This window comes from Medicago sativa, chromosome 6 (genome assembly GCF_051527215.1).
Source record: "Medicago sativa cultivar Bolivia chromosome 6, Bolivia_mono, whole genome shotgun sequence".
NCBI classification, from domain to species: Eukaryota; Viridiplantae; Streptophyta; class Magnoliopsida; order Fabales; family Fabaceae; genus Medicago; species Medicago sativa.
Genome location: NC_140754.1, coordinates 45,237,603 through 45,252,592, shown reverse-complemented (window position 1 = coordinate 45,252,592; position 14,990 = coordinate 45,237,603). Strand labels below are relative to the sequence as shown.

Below are 14,990 nucleotides of genomic sequence, written 5' to 3'. Positions count from 1 at the left end.
TTTATCAAAACCAAATCTCAATAGCCAATAAACCTGCCAAGATACACACCATATAACAAGCTTATACACCTTTACTGTAAATGGTCACAAATATTATCATAATTGATGATAATATCAATGTTATTTCTTTCCTTAAAAAAATCAAAGTTATTTCTTCTTGCAGCAACAATACCATTCATAAATCAACAACTTAGTCCAAGGAAGGATAAGCATCATCACCATATTACAATTAATGAAGAATAAATGAAAATTAAGATTTATATGAAACCAAATCCATTGATGGAACCACTTCGTCCATGGACAAGGTGTGTACTCAAATTAAAATGAAATTTTACAAAAGGAAGCAAAAAATAGCTTAAAAAGAAAACAACCAATGCAACTACCAGCCAACTGAAACTAAAGTATCAACTCCTACAAATCAAATCTTAGCAAGCACAAAATAACCCAAACACTCTCAAAATTAACAAAACATCTTACACAATCTGAACAGATTCATCCCCTCCAAGTAAACACATTCTGAAAAGTGGCAAAACTAGATCCGCATCAGAGGCACAAATGATGGGAAATTCACACCAGAAAAATAGGAGGAAATGCACACCAGAACTGCATCCAAAACCTGGAATCACATCAGAAAAATTCACCACCTTTAAGTTCGACAAAATTATCCTTTAGTGGCAAAACAAGTCTGCAACAAACCAACACTAGGAATTAAAACTAGAAGAATACGATATTGTAAAAATAGTATTGTTAGGATAAAAATAATAATTATATAGCATTTCAACTAAAACAATAATATCAATACCTATTAATCAACCAAATTAGAAGCTTTAACATTGGAATTTGAAGGTTGACAATTGACCATTGATGATATCACACCTAAAAGACATTTGTCACTTAATAAACTTAACATGGTAAAATGAAAAATCCAAATTAATTGCACAATTACTTGTAACATGTAGTTTTAAGATACATTCCATGTTTTAAACTTGGACATCTGCGTTAGTTGTGACCTTTTCTATTACAATAACTACAACTGGTTGAACCTTTTTTTGTGCAATTCTAAATTGCCTTTTATTCGTAAAGTGCGTGGACGACCTTTCGGGACCGAATGTGGAGGATCGCGCAAATGTATGGTCTAGTCGTTGGAGACTTTGGGCATAACTTTAAATGTCGAATTATCAAACCCTTCATTTGGTTCTTCAATATCCAAACGATCTAGTTCTGTGATTGCTTTCCGCAAAGATTGAATTGCAATATCATGATGCTTTTATGATCGCGAACCTTTTTAAGATATTTCAAGAAACTCAACCATAATACTATTAAACAATGAAGTACTTGAAGCTCTGTTTCTGCCTACCTCAAGGTCTTCAATTACCATTCCTCCAATTTTATCTTTCTTAGCATTTATGGTTCATCGACTTAAAACATATTGAGAAATAAAAGAATAAACATTTTCCTTTATGAATACATTTAACACATGTTTACAGAGAATACCCACAAATTCAAACATGCGACAACTACATTTTGCTTCTTTAGAAATGTTGCTTCTTTAGAAATGATATGAAAAGTCACATGATAGTTAGGTTTTTCTTTGTAAACTTCGTGAATCTTGTATGTAGAAATTTCAAGAGAAGATTCAACTCTCTCTGCGATAAATATTTGGGATCCAACCAACTCATCCTGAAATATGTTGAACACTTTTCTTGTATAATGTTTTGAAGCCTCTTTTTCCATAGGATATAAAGTACACAAAAGTGGTTTTGAATTCCTTGTCTTCACATTATTCGCTCTTTCCTTGTTATAACGTGCATCAAGATCCTTCTAATATTGTATCACAAACTTGGTCAATGGAGTACTTGAATTCAAAAAGCCCTTACAAAATTTATTCATACTTTCACTCTTGTGGATGGGGACATTCCAGCACAAAAATTGTGACGCACATAGAAGGGAATCCATTTTGCTCGAATGGAGTATATCTTCTTTAGCCATTGGTTATCTTGCAACTCGTACTTATCTATCGTTGCTTCCCAAGCATAATCAAAGTCATCCATAGTGGTAGATTGGTGAATGCGCTGGTAAAATTGATTTTTAAACTCACTATGTTCATGATAGATATGGGTCAAGTACTCTATAACTTTCTTCTCAATATGCCACATACAATAATGATGATTGACCTCTGGAAAAACCTTTGTAACTATATTAGAATTAGATGCGTCTTGATGTGTGATAATAGTATTTGGACTAACTCCATCCATTGCTTCCAACCAAGTACATAGCAATCAAACAAAACTCTCTGCTTCGTCCCATAACAGAGCACAACCAAAAAGAATAGATTGTTGATGATGATTAACTCCGGTGAATGGAACAAATGGTATTTTATAATTATTTGTTAAGCATGTTGGATCAAAAGTCACTATATCACCAAAATATTTGTAAGCCATTCTAGATCTTGAATCAACTCAAAAACAATTTGCTAATTTTCCTTCTGCATCCATTTGAAATGCATAAAAAAACCCAAGATTCTTCAACTGAAAATTCTTAAAGTACGACAAGATCAATTGAGCATCTCCATTTTCTAATTGATTTTGTCTCTTTACACTTAAATAATTAATAAAATCTTGTTGGCTAAACCCAACATTGTCAACATCACCGCTCTCATCACATAATACTGATGCTATTTTACTAGGGCATATACCATAATCATTAAGCACATCAATAAGTTTTTTTTTTTTTGCGCTTTGGTTTTGCTTCTATGCACTTGAAGAAACTGTGAAATTATTGGGGGAAAATATTTCATGATTGTGTCTCTTTCAAATCTAGAAATAGTCCACCTATCTTCATTTTTCTTGATGTACAACATTGCTTTGCATCCTACCCTTGTTTGATCGTGTACTATAAACTACCATTTTCTATTTTCAAATATTTTTGGGATCTAAAACCCTCCTTTGAACAAAGAATCACTTGAACAATTATCATACCATTCGTTCTTGATTTAGTAACACGACCCATACGGAAACTAAAACCTTTGTTCATGGCGTACCTTTTGTAGTAATCCTTTACATCTTCAATTGATACAAACTCCATTCCTTCAAAGGGCCCTAAGGGGATTATGTGAGAGTCATGTATTTGATTATGTGAACATATGTGAAGATGTGTACATGGATATGTGTGTTTTGGTGATGTTTGTAACAATGGTGATGAAATGTGTATTATGTAGGATTGACTTAATGTTATGATGTGCATACTTCCTATATCTTATAATGTGGAATTGAGGAATGATGTGATTGATTGAAAGAGAATATTTATATACTTATGATGATAGCATTTTAGGCAATGGATATGTGTATGGTTATATATGATATTTGAAATCCTGAAATGCTATACTTAAACGCATTTATTTCTTTATATTGAATGTGTATTTTACCCTCCAGTGGTTGTTTGGTCGCCTACATCACCAATGGCGGAACCAAGGGGTGGCAAGGGGGAGCCTTGGCCACCCCATCTTAAAAAAAAAAAAAAACAAATTTTATATCCTGGAATTTGGCAAATTGTAAATGATACCTTAATAAATCCATTTTTCTTGTCTAGTATACTTAACTTTGTTTCCTTTGCCAATTTCAGTCATTCTTGTTCATTACATATTGTTAAATTGGGAAACAAAATGGGACATGAGTTTCTAGCAGATAACATGTCAGTCATTATTGAAAGGGAAATTAGTGCATGTATTAGTTCTGAGTCAATTATTGATGATTTCAAGCCACCCAGAAAGCGTAAAGTGTCACTTTAAGTATTTAAAGATTGACTTTATATATAATTTAAATTTTGAACGATCGATTTTGGGTTTATTACAACTTAAATGTGTTGTACGCAATATTTTTTTTTTGAACGGAAAATTTTATTAAAAATGATTTATATATTTTAGTTTATTTTGATGACGACCACCCCAAAATTTTTTGTCTGGCTCCGCCACTGTACATCACCTTGTGGTGTAGATGTGCATGTTCATGACGCTTGAGTAGACATGAGTACCATAGGATGGCTTGAGGCCTACTCTTCCTTTCTTTGCTTTTGGAGTCTTAGTAGCTGGAATCTGATTAGGCTGTCGGGAGTCTATTTTATATTTACTTTAGTATTTTATGTTTTCGAGGAACGTTTAAGTTCACCTATTTGGATGTATCTGAGATATGGAGATTATGACTTATGATGTTTTGTGATGTATTTTCTCTTTGACTATTTATGACATTTCATGTTTATGACGATTTATGACTGTTTATGGGTTAATGATGAAGTAGCACCTCGAAACTTTGTGATTATATGTTGATTTATAATTAAATATTGCATTTGAGGTTTGAGGGTGTTACACATATAATATACCAACATCGTCAATTCAAACTAATCATCACCTTTATTAATCACTATAATATAAAACATCTTTATTCACCACATCAATATAAATAAACATCTCTTTTTATATTAAACATATCATTATAACTACATATCGTTATATAATCACTTCATTATATAACATATCCAATTATCACATAAATCTCACATCATTAAACAATTCACCATTTACATTTAGCCAAATAATTCATCATTTACACTTTGCCACATAATTCAACAATTACTCATCACATTCTCATCATTAAATTTTCATCATCATATAAACATCACAATTCATCATTCACTAATTCATCAATTCAATTCATCATATAGTTTCCAACATTCAAGTTTATCAAGGTTACATGCTTATACATACTCTTTAGCCATATACATGCCATATACATATTTCTATGTCCGACATCATACAAGTTTAACCACTATTATCAATAAAAAATCTTTCCAAGGTTATTCGATTTATTGAATTAGCTCAATCTAGGAAAAAAAATCAAGTTTATTAATTCTCATAGGTCACTAAAAAGGTTACGCTAAAATTTCATGAAAAATGCAGCATGACCTACGTGTAATATTTTGATCATAACTTAAGTTCTAGAAATCCAACTGGAGTCAATCCAAAGGAAAATGAAATCTAACATCCATATCTATAACTTTCATGAAGACACCTAAGCTCAGTTCGAAACAGAAAGAGGTGAAAAAGGTTGGTTTTCCTAAACCTGGAAAGGGTGCACTTGTTGACCCCTGTGTAGTATTTCGTTCATATCTTAAGTTATAGGTATCCAAATGGAGTCAACCTAAATGCAAACGAAAGCTAACATTCATATCTACAATGCACGGTGAAAATAATCTCCCCCTTAACTACCTAATTGCTCATAAATCCCATCTGGTGAAAAAAATATCCCCCATTACCTCTTAATCTTCAAAGCTATACTCCTACAAACTTGGGTCTCCCTTTCCTCTTTGATTCTTTGATCTTGTTGGATATTTGTATATTTGCTTCACTTTTGCCTAAAACAAATATTCATGTGAGATGTTGAACACGATGTGCCAACATCCTGGCATGGTTTCATTTGACTTGCACCTTGCCTTGTTTACACACGCGCTATTTTATTTAATGAATTCACGCATGTATTCTTGTTGGTTAAGCTGCGTGTTTTTAGCACAGGATCAGATTGGATGTGATTTCCTAAGATTGTGTTATCTACTTAGGAAAGTTTAGAGGTGATCAGGATGTTCCTAATAATGTGCCTACATATTAGGAGTTTTCTTTTCTGGTTCTGTTGATGGTGAAATGGATCACCGAATTGTTCTGAAGCCCAACAAGTTTACTGACCCGTATTGCTTCAATATTTAAACAAGACTGGAAGACCTGGAGAACTATTCAAGCCGTCATTTTGAAGAATAGATCATTTTTAGGGTTTTAAGTCTGTTTATTGTGAGCCTTTCGTGATCACCTTGATGCATGTTTAGGACTGCATTTGAGTTGCAATTTGTGCACTACTCTGAAGCTTTTAAGCAAAGAGTTAGGTAGTTTGTAAACTGCACCAAAGCTATGAAGTACGGTGTTTAGTTGTTTTGTTTTGAAGGTAGCATCATTTGATTGTATTTGTGTTTTGAGAATCACAGGGGTTGTGATCAGTTGTAAGGGAGTGGGATGGGATCTCAGATCTAGGAGTTCCTAGGTTGAAGTCAGTACGGGTACGTCCTAGGTCATATAGTGCAAACGAGGAGTTTGCTGAGAGCTATTGAATAAGGACTACACTAGTGGATTTCCTTCCAGGCTTGGTAGCCCCCAGATGTAGGTGACGTTGCACCGAACTGGGTTAACAATCTCTCTGTGCCTCTTTTACTTTTCTGTTTATTGGTTTACTTGTCTTTTGTTAGCTTAATGTTCCAATCATATTGTTCAACATCTGTTTCTGTGTAATTGGTGTTAGAACATCGCATAGAACATCATAAGTCTAACGTGCCAGAATTTCAGATCTCTCCTCTAATTTCTCTATAGATCCCCTTTTCTCTTCTTTTGCCTATTTCTCCAAAATGTTACAAATGATTTTCTAACCCTAATCCACAAAGACTACCACTTATTTATATCCACTTGTTTTGTGCTTGGTTCTCATAGCTCGTAATGGTCTTAGCATATATTCTCTACACAAATAAAAATATTACACAATTACTTCTCTTAAACCTCTCATTCACTTATACACCTCTATTCTCTTAATTTCTCATAATTTTTATTTCCCATAGCTTCTCAAAAATACCCTTCACTCTTAATTGTCAAAAATACCCTTTACTCCTCAATTGTTAATAAAAGGCTAAAATATGATTTTGGTCTCTGCAAATATAGCGAGTTTGGGTTTTAGTCCCTCATCAAAATTTTTTTTGAAATCCATCCCTGCAAAATTTTTTGTTTTTTAAAAAAGTCCTTGACCCTACTTTCTTGCTGATTTGGCACCATTTTGCTTAGGTGTCACTTGTTGAATGTACATATTCATCCACGTGGCAAATACATGGCATTTCAAGTTTTTTAAAACATTTATAAAATTAATTAATAATAATTAAATTGTTTTTCAAAATTAAGAAACATTTAATTAAATTAAATAAACAGAATCATAAAAGGAAGAAATTTTTTAGGGTTTCAATTTCCCCCTTTTCTTCATCCATCCAAAATCCCAATCCCTCCATCATTCTTCATCATCTTCAGTGGACCTTCTTCATTTGACCTCCATCCTTTTTCATCATCATATTCAATTCGTTTTTTTTCTTCCCCTCTCCAATAACCTTCATCTTCAAGAGATTCAATCAGCATCAAAGCCAATCCAGAAATTTGTTTTTCTTTTCATCTTTGGTGAAGAAGAAGGATGAAGTTTGGGGAAGAAATTTGAGAAAAAGATGAAGTTTCTTTGTTTCTAGAGATTTCTGAGAGGAAACCACTGATGGTCGCCGCTGCACCTCCACCACCACCGACGGGACCTCCATTTCACCACCATGCTCATCCTCTGTTTGTGATAAGTTTCTTTGGTGAAGAAGAAGGTACGAAGGTGAGGGAATGGGAACAGTGAGAATCGGTAATGATACAGCTCTCCAACTTTGCACATCTCATTCAATCAAAACCCTTTTCTTTAATCTCCCAGAGATTCAATCTTTTCCTCTCTCCAATCCTTAAAATCAATTTTTTTTCATCTGGGTTTTTCTTTAATCTGATAAAGATCTGATTTTGCTAGATGAATCAATTTAGGAAAGCAATATAATTGGAGAGAGATTTGGATGTGTATGTGGATCTGGATCGGATTTGATAAATTTGAAAAAGAAGTGAAACTTAGGTGTGATTTAATTGAGTTGAAGAAGAAGCAGTTTGTTACATGGTGGAAGATAAGGGTGCTTGTTCTTGCTGATGAACAAACACGCTGGGAAAGAAGACATCATTAATTGATTTCACTGGTTTTTTTTATTAAATTAAAATAAATGTTTTTTTAATTTCAAAATTTTCTTCATTTTTTGATTCTATTTATTTTATTTAATTAAATGTTTTCTTAATTTTGAAAAACAATTTAATTATTATTAATTAATTTATAAATGTTAAAAAAACTTAAATGCCATGTATTTGCCACGTGGATGAGTTTGTACAGTCAACAAGTGACACCTAAGCAAAATTGTGCCAAATCAACAAGAAAGTGGGGTCAAGAACCTTTTTAAAAAACAAAAATTTTTGCAGGGATGGATTTCAAAAAAAAAAAAATTTGCAGGACCAAAATCCAAATTCGTTATATTTGCAGGGACAAAAAGCATATTTTAGCCTTAATAAAATCAACTAACACATCAATTGAACCACATTTAAATAAAGTAACAAGCAAATAACTTAAAAATCGGAATGTTACATTAGTCAATAAAAATCATTTTTTTTACAACAAAAAAAAGTAAACAAATTCAACTTGTTGGGGCACAACTCTATAAATTGAAATATTTGTTTACAAACTTATTTCCCCTTTTGAAACTTAAGTTTTCTCTCCTCTAAAAAAATTAATGTTGAGAATCTAGTCTCGAGAGCTTTTCATTTGTGTTTTTAATTTTTTATTTTATTTAGATATCAATTTTTAAAAAATTGTAACAAACATACGTCATTATCTCAAGAGTTAATTAACTAAATGTTACCTATAAATATCCAACATTTTATTCATAGACCCTACATAAATAATATCACTTTTGATAGGAACTAAAATTGCAACTGTTGTTAGGACAAAAAACGGAATCTGATATTTATAGGAGCCATTTAATTAATTAACTATACTTTAAGGTTAAATTTTTTTTTTCAAAAAAATAATAATTTATTTTATACAAAAAGTGTAACAAACATCCTTTAAATAGAAAGTTCAAAATATATTTATCTTTTAAGATCATCCGTATTCTAGTTTGTTAAAACTCAATCTTCACATTACATACATACACACACACACACACATACATACATACATTTGTAGAATATTAGAATACAAGTATGAACACCATAACCTTTCAAAAAAAAGGTATGACCAATAAAAAAATTAACTTAAATGATCCAAAACACCAAGGAAAAAAATATGAAATGCATACCAATTTATATAATGAAAAATAAATATAAATCAGATTGGAGATTTAGTAATGATGGCATACCTTTGGTATTTCGTTGATTTGATAATAAAAATTTATGCTTATTTAAAATAACGGTCAATGTCATGTTCACTTTCATCTTCATCAATTGTTATAAAAACCAAGGTTGATCGACATATCAAATTGGCTTGACTAGAATTCAAATGCATAGTTAGATTGGTCATGTCATCAGATCGAGAGTATCATAAGCCAATTAGATATTCAAATTAAAGATCTAGTTTTCTTATGAAGTTGCTAACACAATAATATAGTAGTAACTGTTCGAGTCACTAAGAATACAACTGAGGTTGTCATGAGTTGCTAGTACAATTAAAGACCTCAGTAGTATTCTCAGTGACTCCAACAATTACTACTATATTATTGAACTAGAAACTTCATTAGTGAACTATGTCTTTAATTCAAACATCTAATTGGCTTATGATACTCTCGATCTGATGACATGACCAATCTAACAATACATTTGATTTCTACTCAAGCCAGTTTGATCTCTCGATGAATCTTGGTTTTTATAACAGTTGATGAAGATAAAAGTGAACATGACATAGATGGTGATTTTATGAAAATAAGCATAAATCTTTATTACCAAATCAACAAAGTACCAAAGGTATGCCACAATGCTAAATCTCCAATCGGAGTTATATCTATTTTAATTTTTTTTGACAAAATCTATTTTTAATTATATAAATTGATCTAAGCATATGATATTTTTTTCTTGGTGTTTTGATTCATTTAAGTCAATTTTTTATGTTGTTTATACTTATATTTTACTAATATATATATATATATATATATATATATATATATATATATATATATATATATACACATACAAATTTATATTTTGTGAAGATTGAGTTTTAACAAAATATAATAAGAGTCATCTTAAAAAATAAATATAGTTTGAACTTTCAATCTAGAGGATGTTTGTTACACTTTTTGTAAAAAATAAATTTATTTTTTTTAAAAAAAATAATAAACTTTAAGAGTATAGTTAATTAAGTAAATGAACGCTATAAATATTCACATTTCGATTTTTTTACATTAAAAAATTGCAATTTTAGTCTCAAACAAATGTAATATTATTTATGTAGGGTCTACTATATTACAATGAAAGGGATAAAAAAAATGACACATTGTCATTTTTACATGCAATAGTGTTGACAATGTGTCAATTTTAGTATAATTTTTGAATTCATAACGAACATGATGATTAATTTCAGGGCCGTCCCTATAAAACTGGAGGCTCGGCTCTCGTAGTAAAAATAGGCCCCTAATAAAAAAAAGCACAATTTTTTTAAAAAATTAATCTTCTATTGAAATTGAAAATAACATTTGTATAATGGTTATTAGCCACCGAAATTAAAATTAGCAATTATTTTTACTAAAGACGTGCTTGTTAATGAAAATAGATGACAAAAAATTCAAGATATGTAGTAGTTTTCTACATTCATAAATAACTTTGAAATGCATTTTAAATTGTAATGGCCTAGTAGTTATGTATGTAATTGAGACTTTTATATTTAGTTCAAATTCACACAAATGCTCGGGATTGAACCTCAAGACCAATGACTCAAGTGGATTCTATTTTACTACTAAACTATTCCAATATATCTATTGATTTTTTTATATTTTATTTTATATACCTAACACTTTTGAGTGCTATATTTTTTTTTTGAGGCTCCTATGATTACGAGGCCCGGCACCGTAGCTCACCTTGCACATGCCAAGGGCCGGGCCTGATTAATTTAAAAATAGACACATAGCTAACCTGTCAGTTTTCTCCTTCATCGAAGGATCACTACTAAAAAAACAAAAATTAGTGAGGGAAATTTAGTGAGGGAAAACATGAAATCCCTCTCAAATTCCGTCACTAAATTTTGCGACCAAGGAATTTATGAGGAATTTTATTTTTTCCGTCACTAATTTCCCTCTCTAATTTTGCTTTTTCTAGTAGTGGATCAAAATCTTTATCATATTCACCTTCTGATCTTTCACTTGAATAGGGCTCTTTGGCATTGTCAAATTCGTTATTAGGATGTGTAGAATGAAGAGAAACTCATTCCTAAAAATATATTCAATTGTGAGAAATAATAATATTATAAAAAAACACGAAGACAACAAAATAGTATTCTAAAAAAAATGGACATAGTCTAACCTTATTATAATTTTCAATTGTACTTTTTGGAGAAATATCCTTTTCTTTTTCTTTCTTTCTCTTAGGGTCTGTTTGGATCATCAAAGAAAGTGAAAGGAAAGAAAGAGTGAGGAAAGATTATATGAGGAAAGAAAAAAAATAGAAAGTGAGAGGATTGTTTTGATTGTTTGGTATAAAAGAAAGTGGAATGGAAAGTGAAAGGAAAGAGTGATGTGTATATTTGTAAAAAGACAATTACATCCTTGAAAAGTTTTGGCTACATTGTCATTTTAAATTAAATATTATATCTACACATTTAAATATATTTTAATTTAGATATAACAATTCTCTAAAAAAACAATTTAAGTATTTTTTACTGTAGGAGAATAAATTTGTTTATATGTCAAAATCATAATTTTATATCATATGTACTATGCACCAGCATTCCTTCAAAAAAAAAAATGCACCAGCACAACACGCTAAGGCCTAAAAAATGGCAAATGGCACAATGCAAATAATAAGGTACATCAAGGCTATTTTGGACATTTTTCAATAAAGTTGGTGCATCCCTCTTGTTTCCGTTCTTGCTCCTGCAGAAAGTTTTTGAGGGTGGGTCCCACCTCAAAACTTTCTTTCCCTATCCTTTCTTTGTCCTGCCAAACGGTGGAAAACTACTGTATCCCCTCACTTTCTTTCCCTATACTTTCTTTCCCTTGTCTTTCCATGGATCCAAACATACCCTCTTACTTGTTGAAGTTTCTTGTGTATCTGTCAAACTTATTAGACTAACACAAGGTCTTTTGACAGTTCGACAGCGAGGTAGTAAACCTTTAACGATGCCAGCCATAACACTTGCAATAACAACAACAACTAACATAAAAAACTAAAAGAACGTCTTCAATGAAAATTCCATCGTAACTAAATTGGGTTTGTAAAGAAAAGAAAATATATATCTTACAATGAAGAGTATGTTAAAGAAATATGTACTTATTTATAGGCAAAGTATGATTCCTCAGAAATATTATAATTAAAATTATTTTTTTTTGAAGGAATATTATAATTAAAATTATTAGAACATTATTAATGTTTAAACTATTTTAGTATATTTTTTTTTATATGTTGACTGAATTTATATTTTTCTTATGTAGGAATGTTGACTTAATATATATGTTCACACTATTATTTTATTATGCCTTTGAATATAAGTATTAAAGAACATTATTAAAACTATTTTAGTATATTTTTCTTTTTATATGTTGACTGAATTTATATTTTTCTTTTGTAGGAATGTTGTCTTTTGTAGAAATGTTGACTTAATTTATATGTTCACACTATTATTTTATTATGCCTTTGAATATAAGTATTAAATTTATAATCATATCTATGAAGCCCGGATACATGGTGCGGGTGTGATATGGCTACGCGCATATGTGAAATTTGCAAATTTTAAGATACGATACGGTTAAAATACATACTAAAACTTATATGGAGAATGCTAATCAGTGCCCCAATGACAATGGTAAAGGATCTAAAACAAGTAAGTTTTCATAAAAAAGTTGTCTAATTATTACTTTATCAAAGATAACATCTTATTTTCCAAGACAAAATTTCTATTTGTAGATTTCTTAATGTAATATCCCGCCTGTCAGTATCGGTATATTACCCATTAATCGTGCCAGAGGAAATAAATTCATGGAAATTAAGTTAATGGAAATATTTTATGAGATGTCAGTTTAATACGGATAAAGTATCAACGTCGTATTAAATACGCTTAAGGCAAGGGTAAAATGGTAAATTCACATGGAAAGGATATTTATTTGGTTTTACCCCAAAAATATCTCATTCTCTATTCTCTTTCTCTCTCTAAGTTTGAAGAAAAGGATTTGGCTCTCCCTTCTCTCTTCTCCATCGGCTCTCTCCTTCTCTTCCCATCTCACCAACTCATCAAATCTTCTTCCTTTAAGATTCAAGATCAAGTATTGGTTCCTTCATCATCCTTCAAGAGATTGGTAACTTAGATTGAGCTTGATTCCAACTCTTCTCCTTTGTAGAAGTGATTCAAAATCTAGGGTTTGGATGTGAGCAAGAAGCTAAGGCTTTTGATAGTTGGTTTGGAACCTATGTTGGTTATATTTCATGGAATTGGAGAATTAAGAAAGAAACAACCTTGAGGTAGAGTTCATCTTGAAGTCAAGAGTTAGGGTTTATATGTGGTAAGCTCAAAGATGGTTCAAGTGATGGTTCTTCATGATCAAAGTGTCTTAGTTGCAAGAAAGGACAACAAGTTTGAAAAGGTTTGAGCCAAAGGAAGCAAGTGGATCAAAGCTAGGGTTTTGGCTTGCTTCAGCTTGAGGCTTGGAGCTATCACAAGAAACTTGTTAGGTGAGTTCCATAGATAGTTTATCCTACCCTTGGGATATGTTTATGTCTTGTAAGGATAACATGAAAATTCTAGGCTTTTCAAGTATTATGTTTAGTCCCCCTTTTTAGCTATGCTTGCTATACTTGCCAATACTTGCTATAAAAATGTTTTACAAGTTTCCTATGGACTTTAGAGTCATAACATGCATAGAGACACTAGGTTTTGAGGATTTTGGGTCAAAAACACCATTAATGCAGGTGCTGGACAGTCATTACTCGCCACAGCGAGCAGATAGCTCGCGAGGCGAGCTAGACCTCCAAGGAGGGGTGTTTACTCGCCTCCAACTCGCAGCCATGGCGAGCAAGCTCACTCACGAGGCGAGTAGACAGTGCACTTGCACTGTTTGCTTGTTTCGCGTAATGTTGACAAGTTCCGGCTCAAGTTTCTTCAAGCAGTCTTTTATTAGATAACCCCTCAAACCAAGGTCCTAAATGATAATCTTTTACAAGGCTTTCATGTGAATGAAGCAAGTAGTTGGTATAGCTAGTCAAGCATGGCAAATGAGAGAATGACATGATATGATATGTATTGGGGTAGCAAGTTATTCATTAAGCAAGAAAAACCTAAAGCCTCGACATAGTCGTCGAGAACTAGCATGTTTAGCAAGAATCCCTAGAATGATAAGACGCGAAGTGTGATCTCTTCGCACATGAACTATAATGATATAGCAAGCATGTTAAGTCGAGGTTTGATTAGTTAATCTCTCCACCATGATTAAGAATGTACAAGCATGAACAAGTATGAATTTACCGCTAATCGGATCGATCAAGGTTCCGAGGTAAACATGTAAGCATGATTAGGTTTAACCTACATGAACGACAAGACCATGATTAATATAATGTAGGTGGCATGTCTCTTGCTATCCACGCCAGGGGGATACAAGGGGTTCTCATTATGAGAACGATTCAAGCCGTAAGGGACCCGCATGTCACCGAGTAAACAAGACGTAGGTGTTCTTGTCTCTTGTTATCCACATCAGGGGGATACGGGAGGTTCTCGACTCAAGGGGAACGGTTCAAGCCGTAAGGGACCCGCACGACACCGAGGGAGTCCGATGTACGTACATCGGTCATGATGGGATTGATCTGGGGGTTACTCCACCCGGGGCTCTCCATAAAATGAATCAAGATAATGATTGTTTGTTCAACGCTAACTTAATGAATGAACTTATGTGCGATCATGCATGTTATATTTATGATTATGTTTATGATATGCAAGAATGATTTCATGTATGATCAAGTTAAGAGCAAGAGCATTAGATTGCTATAAGACAAGTCATGTATAAAACATGAATACCGATGACGATCTTAGGTTTTCCCCTAATCGTCCGGTTTAGATTCGTGTCATGACATGTTATGCTTAGGCCTCGATACGTAGAGCGTATTCTTG

General features: G+C 32.1%; 1 pseudogene; it reads right to left on the bottom strand.

Moving 5' to 3' along the window:
- Positions 1 to 1,016: 1,016 nt before the first annotated feature.
- Positions 1,017 to 3,243, bottom strand: LOC146915471 (protein FAR1-RELATED SEQUENCE 5-like; annotated as a pseudogene).
- Between the last annotated feature and the right edge of the window lie 11,747 nt (positions 3,244 to 14,990).